We start from the raw sequence: 18,672 nt of genomic DNA, 5'->3' as shown, positions 1-18,672 counted from the left end.
AAGGCAGTTAATTGTAGAGCAGTAGGAATAGTTCAGTTTAGTTCATTATTGTCACTTGTGCCGTGGTACAGTGCAAAGCTTTTTGTTGTGTGTGTGAATGTGTGTGAATGTGTGTGAGTGATTGGTGGTGGTCGGAGGGGCCGTAGGCGCAGATTGGCAGCCACGCTTCCGTCAGTCTGCCCCAGGGCAGCTGTGGCTACAGAAGTAGCTTACCACCACCGAGTGTGACTGAGGAGTGAACGAATAATGCGATGTAAAGCGCCTTGAGTATTAGAAAGGCGCTATATAAATCCCATCCATTATTATTATTATGCTATCCGGTCAAAGGAGGACTGTACATGATTACAATCAAGCCGACAACAGCGTACAGATAAAGCATAAAGGGCACAACATTTAGAGGAAGATAAAGTCCAATTAAGTCCGATTAAGGATGGTTCAAAGTTTCCATCGAGGTAGATGGGAGGTAACTACCGCATTCATCAAGGATACACACCACCCTGACCACGCTGTCATCCCAATCCTGCCAACGGGAAAAAGGTATAAGAGCCTGAAAACTATAGCATCCAAGTTCAGGAACAGCTTCTTCCCAACAACCATCAGGCTATTGAACACTAGGAACTCCAACTAAACTCCAAATCATTTTGGTTGCACTAGTGACTTCAGGCTCTGTTGTGTTTTGCCCTATATTGGGTTAAAACATTTTTTTGGTTTGCTTATTATGTAATCTGTTGAAAACTGTGTTTACAAACCTGTTATGCTGCTGTAAGTAAGAATGTCATCGTTCCGTTTCGTACATATGACAATAAAACACTCTTGAATTTTTAAGTCATTTTTAGACTGCTGATGAATCCCAAATAGATTAAGTTACATTTTGATGACAATCTAAAAGAGATATCCCTACAATGTTTTCATACGGTATTTACATAACTTACTTTCATAGACGTGATCATTCACTGAATGGAAATACTAGTCTGAAGATGGGTCTCAACCCGAAACGTCACCTCTTCCTTTTCACCAGAGATGCTGCCTGACCCGCTGAGTTACTTCAGCATTTTGTGCCTATCTTGGGAATACTAGGTCTTTTTTCATACAAGCTTCATTCCATCATTGCCACACCCTGCCCTCCACATGCAATTAACATGCTAAAGCTGCTGAGTTCAACCGAAGTAAGATATTTCAAGGTATGTGTAAAAGGGCGGCATGGTGGCGCAGCGGTAGAGTCGCTGCCTTACAGAGCTTGTAGCGCCGGAGACCCGGGTTCGATCCTGACTACGGGTGCGGTCTGTACGGAGTTTGTACGTTCTCCCCTTGACCTCCATGGGTTTTCTCCGAGATCTTCAGTTTCGTCCCACACTCCAAAGACGTACAGGTTTGTAGGTTAATTGGCTTGGTATAAATGTAAATTTTCCCTAATGTGTGGATAGTGTTCATGTGCGGGGATCGCTGCGGACTCGGTGGGCCGAAGGGCCTGTTCCCTCGGTGTATATCCAAACTAAACTAAACTGAATGAAATTCAGTACACAAAGTAAGAATGGCTGCAGATTTTCACCTGAGAACAGATATCGCAGCTTTCACATTCAGTGACTATTGACATTTGTGTCTTTCCTGTTCCTTAGAGCACCCCTAGAGGGTATCATTTTGTCCCTGTTCCATCTTGAATTTCCAATGCCCTCAAGGGTATCATCATCACTCACATACTGTTTCAACATTTACATGGGATTGGCACAAGCTGGAATGACATAATTGTTTAAGGATTCACTATGAAGGAACATTTTATCACTTTTCGGTGGATGTTAGAAGAGACAGGAAGAGCAAAACTGTCATGAAGTTCAACAAAGGCAAGTGTATATTCAGTGTGAATTATCTTTTTCACATAAGTGAATTTGCAACACTGATTTTAAACTTTGGTGGCTATTTCAAATACAGACCTAAACTTAGTTGGGATTTAGTTTTGGCTTAACAGATATAAAAATGTATAGAAAATGACTTGGACTGTGAGTTATATCATTAATGCTTGCATCTTTCCTTTTGAAATGTGTTGCAATATTAAAGCTAATTAAAATCAATGATGATCATTTTCAATCACAGTGACCTTAATTTTCCATGTAGCTAATAGTCAAGTCTTAAAAATACTAGGGTCGGCATAGTGGCGCAGCGGTAGAGTTGCTGCCTTACAGCGCCAGAGACCTGTGTTCAATCCTGACAATGGGTGCTGTCTGTACGGAGTTTGTACGTTCGCCCCCTGACCTGCGTGGGTTTTCTCTGGAAATTCCGGTTTCCTCACACACTCCAAAGACGTACAGGTTTGTAGGTTAATTGGCTTTGGTATAAATGTAAAAGTCCCTAGTGTAGGATGGCATTCGTGCTGAAGGCTATCTCTAAAACTAAACTAAGGTTGTTTAATATATATTGGAACATGCATGTCTAGTGCAGGCAAAATGTGAAGTAGAAAACTTTATATTTTTTATTGTAACATCCGCTTATATTTTCTAATATTCAAATGAATGAACAATAATATGTTAAATCTATTTTGTTAGTTTATTAAAAATATTTATGGCCTCATATGCCTTTACAAACTTAATTACAACTTGAAAGAACAAAGCCTTAAATGTACTGAATGCTATGTAGCAAGAATAGATTCAATTCGCATCAGTTGCATTAACCTCCTTTGAGTAGAAACAGGAGACTTGTAAGTAATGCTGCCGGTGAATTAATGCTGAATCACTGACATAAAAATTACGTATGCAGAGAATCATAGGTAACCGTTTTTTAAGACACAGCAAACATCTTTAGATTCTCATTCTTTATAAATGCCAATGGCTCTGGTGAACTAGCACTGTCACTTTGAAATCTGACAAACTCCCAGCTCTTAAAAATTACATTATTGCTGCATAAGGATAACACTAACGTACGTATAAAAGATGCCCCTTCAATTAGTATGATTACTTCGTTTCTTTCAATCCTCAACCCACGTCATTAAAACAATAAATATCCTTATAACTATTAAACTCTGATCTTGGGTGTGGGTGTGTATGCGTGTGTGTATTTATTTGTTTGTGTGCGATCACATCTAGAAGAAACGACGCACTAACGGTAAAATGTTTGCATATTCCGGTAGAGATTTATCCCGTGAAATCTAAAATCACCATATGTGAAAATTTCATGCATTATTTCTCGAGTTATCTATGAAAATGTTCACAAATCTCAAATAACTTAGAAAATAAACAAGATGGTCTCGCTGATGACGTCACAATGGATCTCACTGCCTGCCTCTGCTCGCGCGGCAATTGACATCACCACTGTTCTGTCTTCTGTACTTCTTGGCTCCTTAACTTTCACTTCTTTAAATTTGTCACTTAGCGTTTTTAAACTGCTGCTCAGGTCGTGCTGCGCGCTCCTCTGGGCTCCTTGAAGTTCGAGAACATGGCGGCGGCGGTCCTTATCGCCGCGCGGGTGCAGGGCAGCGTAATGGGAAGGTGGCCATGGCGGCCATTACTCCCTCTGGGAGAGGCCGTCTATTGAGACCTGCGATTCCTCCGTCGGGACTCGGGGAATCTTGACGCCTTTTCCTCGCTGGTGATCCCGATCCCACCTGGCGGTCTCTGGCTGTCACGCGGGACGACCTCCTCTCCGTCTACCCCGCCCGATCATCTGTGGGTGGACTTTCCCCTCGCGGAAGCCATGATTGGATGGCTCTCCGCTGCTTTTGACCGTCCCCTCGACGCAGCAGCAGGGCTGCCCGCTCAAAATACGCCGCAAATCGGAAACCGAAGCTCAAATGGCAGCGGACACCCGGAAACCCCAGCTCTAAAAGGCAGCAAGCTCCCCCGCCTCTGTGTCCCTCTCTGTGCCTCTGTGTCCCTCTCTATGCCTCTGTGTTCCTCTCTTTGTCCCTCTCTCTGTGCCTGTGTCCCTCTCTCTGTGCCTGTGTCCCTCTCTCTGTGCCTCTGCGTCCCTCTCTGTGCCTCCGTGTCCCCCTCTCTATGCCACCGTGTCCCTCTCTGTGCCTCTGTGTTCTGCTCTGTGCCTCTGTGTCCCTCTCTCTCTATCCCCCTCCCTCTCTAGCCATGCCTGCGAGTTGGGGGCTACGCGTGAGTGGATAGGGCAGGGCATGGGGTAAAAGGAGTGACTGAATAATCTTAATATAATATCAATGGGGGTGGTTAGTGTGTGGGCGGGGGGCTGGTTAGTGTGTGTGTGTGTGTGTGTGTCAAGTCAAGTCAAGTTTATTTGTCACATACACATACGAGATGTGCAGTGAAATGAAAGTGGCAATGCTCGCGGACATTTGTGCAAAAGACAAACAACCAAACAAACTATAAACACAATCATAACACACATATTCTTTTACATAATAAATAATGGAAGGAAAAACGTTCAGTAGAGTTAGTCCCTGGTGAGATAGGCGTTTACAATCCGAATGGCCTCTGGGAAGAAACTCCTTCTCAACCTCTCCGTTCTCACCGCATGGCTACGAAGGCGTTTGCCTGACCGTAGCAGCTGGAACAGTCCATTGCAGGGGTGGAAGGGGTCTCTCATGATATTGTTGGCTCTGGAGTTGCACCTCCTGATGTATAGTTCCTGCAGGAGGGCAAGTGAAGTTCCCATAGTACGTTCGGCCGAACGCACTACTCTCTGCAGAGCCTTCTTGTCCTTGGCAGAGCAATTCCCAAACCAGATGGTAATGTTCCCGGACAAGATGCTTTCCACCGCCACTGCGTAGAAGCACTGGAGGATCCTCGGAGACACTCTGAATTTCCTCAATTGCCTGAGGTGGTAAAGGCGTTGCCTTTGTGTGTGTGTGTGTGTGTGTGTGTGTGTGTGTGTGTGTGTGTGTGTGTGACGCTGCCGGACGACCCCTCCCCTCTCAACCGCGCGTTGAGGGGACGGGACCCAACGGGTCCCACTTGGTCTAGTATCTCTTAAAACTACACGTGCTCATCTACAAATCACTAACGTTTCAATATGCTGAGGGTAAATTTCTGTAGATCAAAACATTTTAAGATCATCTACTTAAAGCAGAGTCAGCATGTCACATAAGGGTCTGTAATGCTTTACCCCATTCATTGCATATACCTAAACTGTACAGTGCATTGAAAATTTATAATTTGGTTAGATCATTTTATGATGTTCATAATTAAAATAGTCAATAAATACTTAATTCTACTATTATTAGTACAGGAGCTTGAACATCATACTCAGCAGAGGGAAAGGTCGAAAGGGAGTACTAAAGCTAAAAATAATTGTGAATTAAAGTTTAATCAAGGCATGTGCAAGAAAGAACTGTAGATGCTGGTTTAATCCAAAGATAAGATACAAAAAGCTGGAGTAACTCAGCGGGAACAGGCAGTATCTCTGGAGAGAAGGAATGGGTGACGTTTCGGGTCGAGAACCTCCTTCAGGCATTGCTCTTTGATTCATTTTATACCCTCCCATGGTTCCAGGTGTTGAAGGCATTGTCCATATATTTACATTTAACACCCTGCCTGTTATCACATGTTTTACATAGAAAACCAGCAAAGTTGGAAGAAGTTAGCAGAAGACATTGTAACTGTCCTGGATTGGAGGGGGCAGTTCTGATCAGGGCCAACATTTTTGAGCCTCTGAAAATTATACTGGATTAAAAGTCTTCCCACAGCCTCCATGATTGGAAACCCTAATGATTTCCAGGAAATGATAACTTACTGAATTATCAAAGCTCTAATTTAAAAAGGCAGCTTAGAGATTGAATCAATGAATGTTACAGAAAATGCATGAAGGACATTTTGACATTGAGAAACCTTGCAAGGCAATGAACAAGCAGGTACTAAATACATGATCAAAGCAGTCTAGTTAAAAATTAGATTCCACTTGCTAGTATAAACAAAGCAATCACATCAACACAAACTGCAGTTACTTGTTTGACGGAAACTATTCTAGTTATCCCAAAGTCCACTTTTGGACAAATTGTCTTTCAAGCAACTAAAAACTTCTTATCCAAGTAGCACACCAGAATGACACTTTAGGAACTTTATTAAAGTTTCATTAAAGTTGCATTCTTCCATAAACTTAAAGATTGTTTGCTAGTGGCCTACCACTTGGATAATATAAATTTAATTGCTTTAAAGACCATAGTCCAAAGCCAAGTGTTCTCGTTGAAAAACAGGAACATTAAGTAGAAAGGCAATTGTGAGCAAGGTAAGAAATTAGCATATTTACTCATGTATTGATGCACATGTATAGAGATGCAATCAATCCATTGTATCTTCTGATGGTGTGGCATGCACCTTTTCAAAATTAGTCAACTGTGTAAATGTGAGAATGAACAGAATTAGAGAAGCACTAATGTTGTCATGGTAATTGGCCAAATCTCTACCCTTGTAATAAAAGTAGTAGAGAATAGCAACGGGAGGTTTGTCAATTTTAAATCTCATTATTTACACCATTGCTATTCTGTAAACCAATAGCATCTCGGATGACGGTTTTTGTATCCTTTTGTTGATGTACAGCTTTCCTGTGTCATTGGATTTCCACGATTCCTTGCATTTGCGTAAGCCTTTTTTTTTCCCAGATTGCTAGTCCTCTGCTTCATTTGTTAACTAAGATATCACATTCTTTGCAACCACAGTGTGAACTGATTCCCAGTAAATTAATGACTACCAACTTAGCCCGAATGCAAGCTAATGTTATAAATAGTTCCTAAGGTATTTGCCTATCCTTTTCAAAAATCAGCATTATCAAATCTTCTGCAGACCCTGCATTTGGCAGGGTCCCTCATGGCGAACTGATTCAGAAGATTAAGATGGATGGGATCCAGGGTGACTTGGTAGTTTGGATTTAGAACTGGCTTACTCATGGAAGGCGGTGTGGTAGTGCGTGGTAGTGTTAGTGTATCATTCTGGCTGGAGGTCTGTTACCAATGGTGCATCACCTGGAAATGTGCTGGGACCTCTGTTGTTTTTGATATATATAAATGAGTTGGATGAAAATATAGATGGGAGGGTTCATAAGTTTGTAGACCACACAAAAAAATGGTGGAGTTTGGTCAATGAAGAAGTCTGTCAAAGGACACAGCAGGATATTGATCAGTTACAGATATAGATGGAGAAATAATGCAGTTATTTATTTGGGGACATGTGCTAGATAAGACTAAAACGGTCCACCGTATCTATGCCCTCGTCTTTTTGTAAACCTCCATAAGGTCAACCTCAACCTCCTTCGATCCAGGGAAAATAATGGGCCTCCTGTAAACCCTTGTTGATATCCCAGTTGATATTTGGAAAGTTAAAATTCCCCTCGACTGTAACCCTATTGTTTTTACACCTTTTTGCAATTTGCTTACAGATTTGTCCCTGTAATTCCCCCTTACTATTGTGAAGCGCATAGCGGAAACCCAAAATAGTGCCCCTCACTAAAATTATCTATTCTATGGGCAGCGTAGTGGTGCAGCTGGTAGCTGCCCTGCCTCACAGTGCCATCAACCTGGTTTTGATCCTCACGTCACGTGTTGTCTGTGTGGAGTTTGCACGTTCGCCATGTGACCACACGGGTTTGCAGGTGCATCAATTCCCTCCCACATCACAAAGACGTGTGGGTTTGTAGGTTTATTGGCCTCTTCAAAGTGCCCCTAGTGTGTAGGGAGAGAGTGAGAAATGGGATAACATGGAACTAGTGTGAATGTGTGATTGATGGTCAGTGTGGATTCGTTCAGCCAGTGCCCGTTTCCATGCTGTAATTCTAAACTAAACTAAACTAAAATGTACAGATGCACACCACAGCTAGATAGAAGCTAGGTAAGTATGAGGGGAAAAGTATTAGAAGGTTTACAAATAGTGTTAAACGAAGTAGGGTGGGGGCATACTATTTGCAACATTGATCTGTGCTGTCAATATGATAGAATTGGTAATTGCTTGCAGTTCCTATTTAAGAGGAATAACTTCAATGTGCCTAACAAAAAAATCATTCCTTTAGTGAACTTGAAAACTTTTTGCAACACTTTTGAATAAGGTCTCCACTCCTATTTTGAAATCACATATCAGAGAAGAAATTCAAATATAGAAACATAGAAAATAGGTGCAGGAGTAGGCCATTCGGCCCTTCGAGCCTGCACCGCCATTCAATATGATCATGGCTGATCATCCAACTCAGTATCCTGTACCTGCCTTCTCTCCATACCCCCTGATCCCTTTAGCCACAAGGGCCACATCTAACTCCCTCTTAAATATAGCCAACGAACTGGCCTCAACTTGACTGTCACTGTCTGTTATCATTGTATGTATGCAAATTGCTGTGAAATTCAAATAAAAAGATTTAAATCAACTACCTTCTGCGGCAGAGAATTCCAGAGATTCACCACTCCCTGTGTGAAAAATGTTTTCCTCATCTCGGTCCTAAAATATTTCCCCCTTATCCTTAAACTGTGACCCCTTGTTCTGGACTTCCCCAACATCGGAAACAATCTTCCTGCATCTAGCCTGTCAAACCCCTTAAGAATTTTGTAAGTTTCTATAAGATCCCCCTCAATCTTCTAAATTCTAGCGAGTGCAAGCCGAGTCTATCCAGTCTTTCTTCATATGAAAGTCCTGACATCCCAGGAATCAGTCTGGTATCAGTAGTAATATCAGTTAGTAATCCGAGCTTCACTCCTCTCCCGCCATCAGGGTGCATTGGTGCCAGCACTTAACTGACCACCAAATGTGAAGCTAAGGTGTGTGGCCAGGGATTTGTATTACTTTGTTGAAGAACTACTTGGATTTGCCCAATGGATTTGCAACACAGCAAACTATTGATAACAACTCTACAAGTTAAAATGTTGTATTCCTTCTTATTTATAGAAATAATTAGTTAAATGGATTTAAGTCAAAAGCTGCAAAAGGCCCATTTTTTTCATAGAAAGTCCTGTACTGTTATCGTCCTAGTTGCAAAATGCACACTTATTTCTGAACTTAGACTGTTGCAGGTCCTGGTTGTATTATCCATCAAAATTATATGTTAAAAGGATTTGATCATTGTAAGAGAATCTCAAACAACTGGCAGACCCTACTCAAAGGTGTGAGAGGTGGATAGGAAGAGGATGAAGTTTTAAATTGTCTTCTGGAAAGGTGTTGTTGATATTTCATTACAGCCTTAATTGATCGTTATTGCTTTCCTTGATATTTTTTTCCATTTATTCGGTTTTAGATACTGAAGTTGAACTGTATTATTGTTCTTCTTCCCATTCCGACGTCATTTATGCCACACACACACACAAATTCCCTTAGCTTTGTTAAGGAGATTGTTCATACCTAGATTTTCTACTAGCCCTTACTCCACGGCATGTTAGATTGATATCTACTGGCAGTCTAACCTACTTTCAGATTCTGAGAGTCGCTGCATTTTCTGGACCCTCCCTATACCTGCTGTTAAATCTTTTCTGACACAAGAAAACTTTAATCAGTCTATGATCCCTTGAGATCATTGCAGTCTCACTGTGGGGCAGGTTATAAGCAGCACTCCTCTAATCCCTGGAGCTCAAATTTAGTCCGCAGTAATAATCAGAACAGTAACAACTCTGAAAACAGCTAAAGGAAAAATAAAATGCTAATTTGCTAGTGTTACTGGCAAGGGCATTGTCTTTTCATGAAGGTTTTCTAGGTCAATGAGAACTACGGTGTTACAAATCTACAGATTTATAGATCTGGTAACATGATGGCCAATTGAAAGTGGTTATTGACAGAGTGATGTTTTGCATCCAGTCCAGAGGATCTCACACAACACAGTTAAGTCAATATTGTAAAAACAGGCTAATTACTCTTTAGTACATCTTTATGTAACCCTGAAGCAGTTGGTCACCGACTTGAATGACTCACAAAGAAATCATCTCTCACAGTCCACCTTGAAGCTTACAAACTCCACCTCACTGACTACAAAGATGCCCTCATTGCTGCAAAATCTGCCTACCTCTCCTCCATATTCACCGATCCCTGCCTAAACCACAGAACCCTCTTCTCCACAGTGGGCAACCTCCTCAAGCCTCGAGCCAACACTCTCCCTACCTCTACTCCGGATCTCTGCAACTCATTCCTCCACTTTTTTGCTGATAAAATCAGCACCATCTATCAATCTTTATCCCCTGTACCCGACTCCCCAGCATCTACTGCACCACCTACCAAGGCCCCTCCTTTCAACATCTCCACTGACCTCCTTACCCCTCCTCCACACTGCTTCCTCTCCCAGTTTGACCTGGTCACCCCTACTGAAATCTCCAAACTCATCAGCTCTTCCAAACCCACTACCTGCTCCCTCGACCCTCTCCCCACTCCCCTGCTGAAGTCCTGCCTCCCCGTTCTCTGCCCCTACCTCACTAATCTCTTCAACTCCTCATTGTCCCAAGGAATTGTCCCCTCCGCTTTCAAAACTGCTGCTGTCACACCAATCTTAAAGAAACCTGGTCTTGATCCCTCCTCTCTCATTAACTACCGCCCAATCTCAAACCTCCCCTTTCTTTCAAAAACCCTGGAGCGTATCGTTGCGTCGCAACTTCATTCCCACCTCCTTGCGTATAACCTACTTGAACCCCTCCAATCTGGCTTTCGCCCCCTTCATAGCACAGAAACTGCTCTCCTCAAAGTCCTCAACGACCTCCTCACCTCTGCTGACACTGGTTCCCTCAACATCCTCATCCTCCTCGACCTGAGCGTAGCCTTCGATAAAGTGAACCATAACATCCTGATCACCAGACTCAAAGACCTCGGCATTGAAGGCTCTGCACTCAGCTGGCTCCGTTCCTACCTTTCCAACAGATCCCACTTCATCTCTCTCCACAACCACACCTCTGCTACAGCCAGAGTCACTCAAGGCGTTCCCCAAGGCTCCGTACTCGGCCCCCTCCTCTTCATCATCTACATCCTCCCCCTTGGTCAGATACTCCGCCACTTCAACCTGGACTTCCACTGTTACGCTGATGACACCCAGATCTACCTCGGCACCAAATCCTTCCACAACCCCCCCCTCTCCCATATCAACTCCTGTTTGTCAGCTATAAAAACCTGGATGCAACATCATTTCCTCAAACCCAACAGCGATAAGACAGAATTCCTCCTCATAGGCTCCAAAGCCACACTCAGCAAAATCAATAACCCCACTCTCACCATCGACGGCACCACTGTCTCCCCATCTCCCCAGGCCCGCAACCTTGGCGTAATCTTTGATTCCACCCTCTCCCTTGAGCCTCACATCCGCCATGTCATTAAAACCTCCTTCTTTCATCTCCGCAACATCGCCAAACTCAGACCCTCTCTCACACCTCCCGCTGCTCAAAGACTCATCCATGCCTTCATCTCCTCCCGACTGGACTACTGCAACTCACTTCTCCTTGGCATCAGCTCCACCTACATCAACCGACTCCAACTGGTCCAGAACGCAGCCGCCCGACTCATTACCCACACCAAATCCTGGCATCACATCACTCCAGTCCTCAAACAACTTCACTGGCTTCCCATCTCCCACTGGATCAACTACAAAATCCTGATCCTCACCTACAAAGCCCTCCACCATCTGGCCCCCCCATATCTCACTGACCTCCTCTCCCCCTACCAACCCTCACGGTCCTTCAGATCCACATCAGCCGGTCTCCTCTCCATCCACAAGTCCAACCTCCGCAGTTTTGGGGACAGAGCCTTCTCCAGGGCAGCTCCCAGGCTCTGGAACTCCCTCCCCCAACTGATCCACAATTCCGTGTCCCTCACCATCTTCCAGTCCCGCCTCAAGACCCATCTCTTCACCTCTGACTATCCTAAGCCCCACGTCCCCCTCCCTTTTCATCTGTGCATTAATTGCCTCATATTGTGTTTTGTATTGAATTCTGTCTTTACTTTGTGTACTAGTCATGTCTCTACTATTTATTTCATTCCCCTTACATGTTTTTCCTCTACCTGCTAAATTTTTGTAAGGTGTCCTTGAGACTCTTGAAAGACGCCCATAAATAAAATTTATTATTATTATTATTATTATTTCTAAGTCGACTTCCAAAAACAAGTATTGACTAACACTCTTAAATATGCTAAAGGTGAGCAAACTAATTATAGATTAAATATTAACACTGTTTACTAAACTAGAAATCAAAAATGTTAACATCAAATTGGATTGACCAAATATTCGTCAATTCTATTTTATGTAGAATGATACTGCTCATAAAAAAAGGAAAATGTAGCTTGAGAAATATTTCAACATTTTCCACGCATAAAATCTTAATGGGAGCTGCAGAGAGTTCTGATAGCATATTTTCATCAACATTTTCCAATTATTTTTTCTGTGTTAATGCTTGAACTGTGATTGCAGTTTCTGGCCACCTTCTGTGAAGCGAGTTTCTGAAGTCTCCCTCCCAACTGTTACTATGTTGTATACAAATGAAAATCATATTGATCAATTGTCCATGAGCAATGCCCCAGGCTAGTTATTAATAATATATTAAACTCTTGCATACAACATGCACTGTCTGCTAGAGCAACATTTTCTTTGTTATATTTTCCTGTCATGCTTTTCATTTTAGTTATATATTATACTTACCCATGAATAAATCCTTCTCTCCTGCCTTTCTCTTGGAGTCATCGCAAAGTGAAGATCGAGGATGGAACCAGTCCTTCATCGATTCAGGGAGCAGCTCTTTGGCCACTGGGATGGGGCTGAGGAGGATTCTGGCAATGACTTTCCCTGTGGCAGATAGAATAGAGAGATCCCTTTGTAAGGGCCTGTTCCACTGACGTGACTTTGCCAGGGCCTGTCCCACTGACATGACTTTTCAGCGACTGTCTTCGACCTTCAAGCTCGAGGGGACTCGCCTGAAAAACCTCGAGCCAGATCGACCGTCAGTGATGGAGTGGAGACACTTTTAAGAAGTCAGACAATGTTTAATAAAGTTTAGCGGGCATTTAACATTACCGATCGGTTTACTTACCTTTTTTCCCCTCAACGAGCTTTACCTTCGACTTGGTGGTGGTCGGAGGGGCCGTAGGCGCAGATTGGCAGCCATGCTTCCGTCAGTCTGCCCCAGGGCAGCTGTGGCTACAGAAGTAGCTTACCACCACCGAGTGTGACTGAGGAGTGAATGAATAATGCGATGTAAAGCGCCTTGAGTATTAGAAAGGCGCTATATAAATCCCATCCATTATTATTATTATAACTTCGATTGACTTCGACTACCTACAAATAGCATTATGACCTACTACGACCTACCTCGACTAAACCCACGAGTAAAAAAATATAGATTTTTTTCCATGGCGACCGTTTTTTACTCGCAGTCATTTTTCAACATGTTCGACACGAGACTACTCTGGAGCATGTTCTTAAAATACAAAGCACTCAGCATAGGTTCTTCTTCTTCTTGCATATGGCGTGCACAGCCTAAAGTTGTCGGACAACTTGTTCTATTTGATCTTATTTGATTGTGCACGCCGGGTTGATTGCATTTGTCGAAACAGGGCACGTGAAGGTTGCAATCTCCCACCCCTCAGCATAGGTTGAAGTAAAGATTACCACTGAATCTTTATTCACTCATGTTCCATTCCCCTTGCATTACTAGTTTTCATCAGATCATTTGTGTTCTACCATTTGCTCAGCATCCTTAAATTTTGTTGCAGAACAAAGATTCACTCCCACTAGAAAAGTCTTCAATGCGCTACACTTGATTTTTCTGGTGGAACTTTGGTAAAATTATTTCACTGTGTAATCACAGTATAGCGTTGTCTTTATCAGTGGAGTCATAGTCATAGAGTGATTCAGTGTGGAAACAGGCCCTTCGGCTCAACTCGCCTACACCGGCCAACAATGTCCCAGCTACACTAGTCCCACTTGCCTGCGCTTGGTCCATATCCCTCCAAACCTGTCCTATCCATGTACCGGTCTAGCTGTTTCTTAAACGATGGGATAGTCCCAGCCTCAACTACCTCCTCTGGCAGCTTGCTCCATACACCCACCACCCTTTGTGTGGCAAAGTTACCCTCGATTTCCTATTATATCTTTTCCCCTTCACCTTGAACCAATGTCCTCTGGTCCTCGATTCCCCTACTCTGGGCATCTACCCAATCTATTCCTCTGATGATTTTGTACACCTCTATAAGATCCCCCCCTCATCCTCCTGCGCTCCATGGAATAGAGACCCAGCCTACTCATCTTCTCCCTATAGATCACACCCTCTGGTCCTGGCCACATACTCGTAAATCTTTTCTGAACCTTTTCAAGCTTGACAATATCTTTCACTTAGCATGGTGCCCAGAACTGAACACAATATTCTAAATGCGATTTCCACAACATTTTACATAAATGCCACATGACCTCCCAACTTTTATACTCAATACTCTGACTGATGAAGGTCAAAGTGCCAAAAACCTTTTTGACCACCTTATCTACCTGCGACTCGACCTTCAAGGAACCATGCACCTGAACTCCTAGATCCCTCTACTCTACAACACTACCCAGAGGCCTACCATTTACTGTGTAGGTCCTGCCCTTGTTCGATGTCCCAAAATGCAACACCTCACACTTCTCTGTATTAAATTCCATCAACTATTCCTCCGCCCACTTGGCCAATCGATCCAGATCCTGCTGCAATCGTTCACAACTATCTTCACTATCTGTAAAACCACTAACTTTTGTATCATCAGCAAACTTGCTAATCTTGCCCTGTAAGTTCCCATCCAAATCATTGATGTAGATGTTAAACAGTAACGGGCTCAGCACCAAACCCTGAAGCACACCATTAGTCACAGGCCTCCAGTCCTAGAAGCAACCTTCCACCATCACCTTAGGGCTAGCGGAATCAAGGGATATGGGGAGAAGGCAAGAACGGGGCACTGATTGTGGATGATCAGCCATGATCACATTGAATGGTGGTGCTGGCTCGAAGAGCCAAATGGCCTAAACCTGCACCTGTTTCCTATGTATCTTTGTACCCTCTGCTTCCTTCCATGGAGCCAATTTGCTATCCATTCAGCTATCTCTCCTTGGATACCATGCGATCGAACCTTCAAGAGCAGCCTACCATGCGGAACCTTTACGAATGCCTTACTGAAATCCATGCACACACCATCTACAGCTCTGCCCTCATAAACCTTTTTGGTCTTCAAAGAAATCAATCAGATTTGTGAGACACAACCTCCCATGTACAAAACCATGCTGACATCCCTAATCGGACCTTGCCCATCCAAATGCCTGCATAACCTATCCCTCAGAATATTGTCTGGTAACTTTCCAACTACAGATGTTAAGCTCACTGGCTTATAGTTCCCAGCATTTTCCGTGCAGCCCTTCTTGAAAAGAGGCACAACATTTGCCACCATCCAGTCTTCCGGCACCTCTCCTGTATTTAAGGACGACTCGTAAATTTCAACCATGGCTCCCGCAATTTCCTCTCTAGTTTCCCCGCAATGTCCTCGGATATCTGATCTGGCCCTGGAGATTTGTCTACCTTCATACACGACAGTACCTTCAGTACTTTTTCAACGGTTGCACTGACTGCTCTCAAGACACTTCCATTGACTGCCCCAAGTTCTTTGCTTTGATTCCTGAGAGGTCCAACTCTCTCTCTAGTTACCCTTTTCCCCCCTTATGTATTCATTAAAATCTTTTGGGATTGTCCTTAATGCTACCCGCCAGAGTTACCTCCTGGCCCCTTTTTGCCCTTCTGATCTCCTTTTTCAGTTTACTAGGTCATAAGGTCATAAGTGATAGGAGTAGAATTAGGCCAAGTCTACTCTGCCATTCAATCATGGCTGATCTATCTCTCCTTCCTAATCCCATTATCCTGCTTTCTGCCCATAACCTCCGACACCTGCCCTAATCAAAAATCTATCTATCTCTGCCTTAAAAATATCCACTGATGGCCTCTATAGCCTTCAGTGGCAAAGAATCCCACATATTCACCACCCGCTGACTAAAGATATTTCTCCTCATCTCCTTCCTAAAAGAACATCCTTTAATTCTAAGGCTATGAGCTCTAGTCCTAGTGGAAACATCCTCTCTACATCCATTCTATCCAAGTCTTTCACTATTCTGTACATTTCAATGAGGTCTGCCCTCATTCTGCTAAACTCCAGCGAGTACAGGCCTAGTGCCGACAAACACTCATCATAGGTTAACCTACTCACTCCTGGGATCATTCTTGTAAACCTCCTCTTGACCCTCTCCAGAGCCAGTACTTGCACCTTTTCATCACACCATCATTTACAATAATTCTTCTCCGATGAGGCTAAAAAAATGCCGTAATTTTGGGGCCAACCGAGTTCACTATATAATTACATGTGGATTCTGATTTGACCAAGGAGATTGCCTGGGGTGATCGGCAGGCCAGTTGATTGTTCCTTAATGGACTCGAGAATTAAAGTGATCACTGTAATCTCCATACTAAATTCATAAACTTGCTGTTAAGAACCGCTGCATCATTTTATCAATTTTGTTTTAAAACTAATGATTTAGTCTCCACTACCAAACCATTGATCTCCACAACCTGTTTTCACCCGAGTCAATATTGATGATATAAAATTCATTTCAATTATTCTTGCAGTTCCAAGGCAAACAGAAATGGAAGCAGAAAAGCTGAGAATCTATGTATTGATATAAAAGCCTGTCTGATAGCCAAATAAAAAGAGAAAATATTACACCAGAAATGCTGCAAGAAGTGCCACTCAGTTCCCTGTGTAACATTATATTCCCTTTCAGCTTTGGAGGACCATGCAATGGACAGCCACCCGCTGACTTAACAGTGGTGATTGATTCAAAACTGTGCTCTTGAAATATTTTGCAGGACTTTGTAATTTTTTTTAAATTTCAAAAATGTTTCCAGTTAAAGGTCTTTTAAAACAATATTTGCAGGTAAATAGTTTCCCCACTAAAATCTGGCATTTGCTAGCAATTCCCTTGGCTTTCTCCAACAAGAACTTCAGGGAAAGATCAGTGTTTCGGAATTGTCGAAAATGTAATGTCTGATGAATGAATGAATGAATGAATGAATGAATGAATGAATGAATGAATGAATGAATGAATGAATGAATGAATGAATGAAATCTTTATTTCGAACGATTAAAAATCGAATGATCATCCACGTAGCTAGAGATTTAAAAAAGTTATTAAGATTACACAAGCAATATTATAATGCTGAGGATGATCTGATATTTGGGGAGTTTTTCTGGGGTATTGATCCTAATCAGGGTGACAGGGTGGAAATTTATATGAAAATAAGAATTTCGAGACAAATAAAGACAAAGGCCTGTCTTTGAAATAAAAGCATGCAGGTACAGCAGGCAGTGAAGAAAGCGAATGGCATGTTGGCCTTTATAACATGAGGAGTTGAGTATAGGAGCAAAGAGGTCCATCTGCGGTTGTACAGGGCCCTAGTGAGACCACACCTGGAGTATTGTGTGCAGTTATGGTCCCCTAATTTGAGGAAGGACATTCTTGCTATTGAGGGAGTGCAGCGTAGGTTCATGAGGTTAATTCCCAGGATGGCGGGACTGGTTAGAGAATGGAGTGGCTGGGCTTGTATACTCTGGAGTTTAGAAGGATGAGAGGAGATCTTATTGAAACATATAAGATTATTAAGGGTTTGGACACGATAGAGGCAGGAAACATGTTCCCGATGTTGGGGAAGTCCAGAATCAGGGGCAAGGGGTAAGAATAGGGGTAAGCTATTTGGAATGGAGACGAGTAAACACTTTTTCTCACAGAGAGTTGTGAGTCTGTGGAGTTTTCTGCCTCAGAGGGCGGTGGAGGCCGGTTCTCTGGATACTTTCAAGAGAGCTAGATAGAGCTCTTAAAGATAGCGGAGTCAGGGGATATGGGGACAAGGCAGGAATGGGGTACTGATTGGGAATGATCAGCCATGATCACATTGATTGGTGGGTGCTGGCTCGAAGGGCCAAATGGCCTTCTCCTGCACCTATTGTCTATTGCCTATCTAGTTTTCCTTTCACCTTTGTACGATAAAAAGGTTGTTGTCCTGTCAAAGTTATAAATAACTTTCTACTCAATCAACATCTAATTAGAAATGATGTGGGGAAAATACCAGTGGGGGAAGCTTTGAAACAAGGAATTATATAGTCACCGTTCCCTATCCCTGTGCCCGAACTGTGGCATTTCACATTATTCATATAATGTGGTCAGAATGTTATTTTGTGATGAAAATATTTAGTTAAATCAATATTGATTTGGTCAAAATTCTCCACAGGGAGTCTTTTCATGGACTGACCTAACAACTCAATCACTGAAATATTGTTTCTGCAAATGGTATCTTGATAAACACAAGGAATCATAGGATTTGTCAAAGGTTATTCAGGAATTTTTTTTAAAGCAAACGCAGCGCTGTATAAACTGTGAGTACATTTTCTGTCTAAGCTTTCGTCATCTTTGCATCTTATATTGGTTATGGCTGACCCAATTTACGATGATATGACTGGATGATTTTCTGCGATGGATAGTCGAAGCTTTGAAGCATTTTTTAGCTGACATGGGGTTGAAAAAGACGGGACGAAAAGACAAACTCACTGCTCTTGCTTACGCTGCATTGTACATGAAGAAGCCCGTGCTACCGACTGCTGGTGAAGAAAAACATCGTCATGCTGATCAATACAAGGAACTCTTGAAATGTGGAGAAAAAGTTCTTCCCGATCTGATGAGCGAACTGAAAGATGGGTGGCTTGGAGAATCGAAAGGACTAAACTGCTG

General features: G+C 42.8%; 1 long non-coding RNA gene across 2 annotated transcripts; it reads left to right on the top strand.

Annotated features, from left to right (window-relative positions):
- The first annotated feature begins 995 nt into the window (after window positions 1-995).
- Window positions 996-12,754, top strand: LOC116978149. Of its 2 annotated transcripts, none has more exons than XR_004413391.1 (3): window positions 996-1,181; window positions 6,108-6,177; window positions 12,564-12,754. It is a non-coding gene; the product is annotated as an uncharacterized LOC116978149 (long non-coding RNA). The 2 variants fall into 2 exon arrangements; XR_004413390.1 differs by having other exon boundaries at window positions 12,509-12,754.
- Window positions 12,755-18,672: the final 5,918 nt, after the last annotated feature.

This window comes from Amblyraja radiata, chromosome 10 (genome assembly GCF_010909765.2).
Source record: "Amblyraja radiata isolate CabotCenter1 chromosome 10, sAmbRad1.1.pri, whole genome shotgun sequence".
Classification (NCBI taxonomy): Eukaryota; Metazoa; Chordata; class Chondrichthyes; order Rajiformes; family Rajidae; genus Amblyraja; species Amblyraja radiata.
This window is presented reverse-complemented; position numbering and strand designations above follow the sequence as displayed.